Below are 6000 nucleotides of genomic sequence, written 5' to 3'. Positions count from 1 at the left end.
ACATAAACTAATGAACAAAAACACAGCTACAGAGATAAAGGATAAGAAAGACTAACGTGAGACAAAGAGTGCAATGCAAACTGTGGCTATATAAATGAGTGCTCAATTAACAGGAACGTGATTCAGGTGTAGGTGGTCATGTGACTGTGATGCAGTGGCTGCTGGGAATTGTAGTTCCGAGTTCCTTCTTTGATTTCATGATAATGATTAGAAAGGCTGTAATTAGGAAGTTTAATCTACACTGTAATCTAGCTAGCTACATAACTAGCTAGGTTGTTAATGTAGCATCATAACTGTACCAGTTGCTTCTAAAATCATAACATCAATTTCAATAAAGCCAAGATATAAAATTAGTGAATCTGAAAGAATGATGAGCTATATTTTTAGTTTAAAGAAGCCATTTAAAAAGTTGGATGGCATTGTTTTTGTTAGGATATTCATCTGTGCTCGGGCACTGATTTTTACACCAGACTATGTCTTTCTGTTCTCTCCTTGAAAATTGCTGCACATAGTTGCTTTGTTCATTCAAGTCTTGTTGACTCTCAACTGCTTAGATTCACTTTATAAAGTAGTTTATTGAATTTTTTTAAAGTGCACCTATTATGTTTTTTTCAAATATTACCTTTCATGTAGTGTGCTATATAGCTGTTTGTGAATGTAAAAAGTCTGAAGAGTTTCTAAATCAAAGTGCACAACAAACAGAGTTATTGACTCCCAAAGGAAGGAAGCGATTCTGAACAGCTGAAACGAGTCGTTAGTAATTCCAGACTTACTTCCTGTACTAACCTACGTAGGTTTGTAACAAAAAACCCCGCCTCTGGTCTTCATTGGCTGCTTGCGAACAGATGGAGCTGAAACTCATCATGATAGTGGGTGTTTCCTTTTTCTGACACACGCTGACAGCGGCAGACAAATCACAACAGACTGGGACAACTGAACAATCAGAGCAGAGTATGCTCTCTGAAAGGAGGAGTTTAGAGTGAATTCTTTAGTATGGATCATTTAATGAGTCGTTTTTGACATTGGAAAAAAAGGTAATGCTGCAATTTGAATTATGAGCACACTAAAGTGTTTTTTGATCTTGGATACCTGTAAATCTATTGTATGAGACTTTTAAAGCAAAATTAGGCACAATTCAAAACCATTATAGGTGCGCTTTAAGGCTGTCATAATTAATCGTGAGTCCTCCTGCATCATCAAATTAACAATTACTAGCCACTCCTGTCACCTTCCACCCCTCCTACCCCCCATTACCCCAATCTTAAGAATGCCGATTCTGAGAGCATGATAGAGATCCATTGAAGTCCTTTACACAGAAAAACACTTCAGGACTGTGACCTCATGGTTGTTGTTTTTTTTTGCTCTCACTTGACAGACCTGAAATGAAAGAAGACCTTAAATGTCTGTATTTCTCAATCTAATGTCAAGCTGCTTGATATGCGGAGGGTGTAAAAGCTTTCAGTAATGATCCAGAAGGCAAAATCCTACAAAATTAATTATTTTTATTTATTTATTTATTTATTTATTCATTCAGAAGTATTACATTAATGCCTATTTATTTTAATCACCAGGTTTTTGGGGTTTTTTTCATAAACAGGCAAGTAGCCTGAATGATAAAAAGATTCAAAAAGATTGACTTAGCCTTTCATGAAAACTGATTAGAAAGTGTGCCATGCTTTTCAACATCTGCACTCATTTGAAATGGTGTTTCATGCAAGCATATAAGATTAATGAAATGGAAAAGTTGCAGTAATCAAAGTCTCATTTTTTTTTTGGGGGGGGGGGGGTCAAATTATGATCAAGCAGTCACTTTTGCAATCAGGCAACCTTGATACACTCAGCTGTTTGAGCAAGCCACTTATGTCATCCCAAACAACGCAGCTCAAATCACACATTATTTCTGCAAGCTTTTTGTGTGCATTTTCTCTTGTAATAGTTTTGCGTGGTTGCCATGGTAACGGTGAATGGGTTGAAACGGGGGCACTCCTGGATGAAAAATGACTTGAGGTTCATCTCAAGGCTCTTTTTAGGGTCGAGAAAGTGTAAATGCCTGAGAAGACATGAGAGAATTCTTGCATGGTGTGAAGAAGGAGACATTGCAAAATTCAAGTGGCTGTGGATATTAACCTGATTGCATTTTCAATCCTACCACTGTCAGAAATCTGGTGAGAAATAAAGGCGGGCATGTTGCTACAGATTGACTGTCTGGACACAAAGAAGAAAGAATTGTAGATTTACATTGTGCCCTGGTCTAACACATCCAAATGATGCATCTGTCTTACTGTGTACTTCACACAGTAAAATCCCTAGTGTTGAATTAACACCCAGAGTGTTTATATGAGTCCAGTGGACTTATATAAACACTGTAGGGTGTGAATTCAACACTGTGGGTGTTAAATCAACACTGGTGATTTTGCTGTGTATCTTCTTTGAATGTTCTTTGTTGGAACATTCAAAGAAGTGAATGGAAGAAGTCATGCCTATTTAATGGAAATGGAAGAAGTCATGCCTATTTAATGTTCTTAGGAAGTTTTGTCATTGTGAAAAATATCCCAGTTAGCAGACCTCATAAATGCATTTTGTATCCTACTGTGAACATTGGATATTGACATCCACTTGGGCACCTCCTAATGCATGTGTGAACACATACCAAGAGCTTCCAACAGTCTCCTAGTGAAGTATGGCACAATATTTCCAATAATTCTCAGTGCTACCAGCTGTGTGGCTTAATTGCTGAGTCCTGTACAGCATGGCAGTAATTAGTGTTAGAGGAGGTAATGCACATAACAAGGATTGAGGCCAGTTGCAAACCATGGCATCCAGTTCTAGTGTCTTTCAAGCTCTCCTAAGGAGAAACAAAACTTTTTGTGGCCTCTCCAGGGCTCTGTACTCAGCTTCATGATGGCCAAAGTTTAGAATAAACTCTATTTTATAGTTTACATATTAAACTATGACTGTTATCTACAAAAATCATTAAAGTATAATGTGACATTTTGGAAGACAAACCTTTGCTGTGACATTTTCCACAGCTTGCAAGTCAGAGACAGTTTAGATGTTAAAGGTATTCACTGATTAGGGCTTTTTCTCTTGTCTAATTAACGGTTATTAATATAAAATAAATTATGAAAATGGTTTTGTCAACAGAAAATGGATATTGACCAGCCACTTTAATAGGATCACCTGTACACCTGCTCATTCATGCAATTATTGAACAAAAAAAGTCTATAGGGATTACACAGCATGGTGCGAAAAACAAAAAACATCCAATGAGAGGTACTTATGTGGAAACACCTTGTTTATGAGATAGGTCAGACACGAAATCTTAAATCGACTCACATAACCACTCTATACAACCGTGGTGAGCAGAAAAGCATCTCATAATGCACAACACATCGAACCTTGAGGCCAATGGGCTACAACAGCAAAGTTTTCCAATCTTATGACCAGTTTCAGTAAAAAATATATATATATATATATATGTGTGTGTGTGTGTGTGTGTGTGTGTGTGTGTGTGTGTGTGTGTGCCAGCACACAAAGGACAGACCTCAAAATATCAGACATGGAGCTTGGCCTTAAAGATTATAGTGATATTCCTCATACAGAACCATTCAGGACCATAAAGAGTCACAGACATGCATTCAGGCTGGACAGATTTCAAACACATTCAGCTGTTTTGCATTCCCATCTGTTGCTACTCAACACAATCAGTGGGAAATATTACATTTATGCTCAATTGGTTGAAAGCAATCTGCATCAATGGGCCTGCATGTGAAAGAGGGAGAGAGAGGCTGAAAAATTTGATGGAGATGGAAAAATCCAGCAGAAAATAGACTTAGCAAAGAGATGATAAGTGCGACAGAATTGAATGGCTGTTTTCCAAATTGATATCTTCAGCAAATGTCACTTCTCCATTGGAGGGTGGGAGGGTGGGATTGAATCACTGCTCTAATGGATATTAGGAGGACATTTAGGACTAGCTCACTTTACATTAAAGTAAACACAGCCAAAGACGATTTGCCTCTTGGTCACCTGTGTACTTTGAGAGGTTGTCTCATTAGACAGGTAGCATTCTAAAACTTAGGTGGGTGGGGGGTAGTTGGAGTCAGGGTTTCCTCTGAGGTTGGAGGATGGTCAGTTATGAAATAGGGCTTAAATAAAATAATGATTTAATAAAATCTAAAAAAAATAATAATAATTAAATAAAAAAAAATTAAAAAATTAGAGCTGCCTGCTTGCTATTAATTTTACTAGTCAAACAGTTTTTTTGTTTGTTTGTTTGTTTGTTTGTTTGTTTAAATTGTCTAGTCCTATTTTCCATAATAAAAGCAAATACTTATTCGGGACATTGCTATTTTATGCTTTTTTATAGGCAAAATTAAATTTGGATATACAACAGCAAATAATGAATCAAACCAAACTTCAGTTAACAGCCATACAGCTATAAACTATAAATGCTTTCCAGATACACTGTGAACTCCTAAATATATATAAATCAATCAATACCATAAATGTGGTAAAGAATAAATCTGCGTATCATATTTTGCTATTTTGCTATATAAGGACATACCATTTCTTAAAATGAGTAAATGAGCTGGTAGTTCAGCTAGAAGTTGTTGTTTCTGTAACTGGGTGCACGCAGCATGGAAGCTTGTGTCCATCAACAGAGTCCTCCTTATATCTCAAGGACAGCATTAACAAAATTTCCAAATCTCATTTAGGTTTATGGGTATTTTATTTTATACTGATGGCCAGATATATTAAGTTGTATTAAGATTTGTATTATGATATATTAAGAAACTGGGTTACAACCCTAAACACACATTTTAAGCACCATGTATGTGGCAACATGCAAAAAACTGCCCTTCCCCCTCATACATATTCATTTTACATTTACACATTTATTCATTTAGCAGACGCTTTTCTCCAAAGCGACTTACAAATGAGAAAATTTTTAAGGAAGTTATGGCAAAGAGTGGGAAAGTCTATAACAATATATGTAATAAAATGCGACACTTTTAGGACCTTGGTCAAAAAGCTATTCAGGGAAATTGTATCTTTTAATAAAGCTTATGAATTGGGATGAGTTTGATCATAGAACATGCCTCATGAACATGTGCATCAACTTTTGTGTCATGTAACAAAATGTAACACATTAAACAGGATTTTCTACCGATTGTTATAAAAGCTGTAGTCAGTCACAGAAGAATGGAGTACAGTCTAATTGCACACCTACAGTACATTAAGCTTATCCTCTACATCCCCATCATTACAATAAAACCATTTAGTAATCAGTCATGTTAATGTCTCCATAACGTTTACTTGAGGACACCTGAGTCCTAATTTAGCCCAATAAGAAATTCATTATTAACACATTTTCTTTGTTTCTGGGATGCTTGACAGCTTGGTGATTGACTATTTACACCATTTCACATCAGCTTGTAAACTCGAATTTGCTCTTAAGCCTGCCCACACGAGAGGTTTGTGCCATAATGGGGAACGTAAACTGGTTGGTGTAATGTCACAGCAAACCAGACTACAGTTCCCATCCTGCACTGTGGCCTACAAACATGGCCTCCATAGACTACATTTCCCACACACACACACACACACACACACACACACACACACACACACACACATGTTCACCTTCTCCGGACCACTAGTCAGACACACCTGTTCCCAATCACACTCACATTCACACCACATTTTAAAACAGACTGCTCATTCACAATGTGTTTGCGAAGTAATATGCGCAGTTTCCATTGTCTCAGTCATTTACCAAGCGGTTACCTTGTCCCTCGTATTTACTCATGGTTTTTGATCTTGTTCTGGTTACTCATCTTTGATTTTTGCCTTGCCTCGCTTATGCCTGTATGTTGATCGCCTGACCCCTGCCTGTTATTTCGACCATGCCTCTGTCTTATAATTTGGATTTATCTGCATATCTCTCTTCAATAAAGTTCTTAACTGCGATGGCAGCCGTCCTAAACCTCATTTCGT

Source organism: Ictalurus furcatus, chromosome 12, assembly GCF_023375685.1.
Source record: "Ictalurus furcatus strain D&B chromosome 12, Billie_1.0, whole genome shotgun sequence".
NCBI classification, from domain to species: domain Eukaryota; kingdom Metazoa; phylum Chordata; class Actinopteri; order Siluriformes; family Ictaluridae; genus Ictalurus; species Ictalurus furcatus.
Note: the sequence above shows the minus strand (reverse complement) of the source record.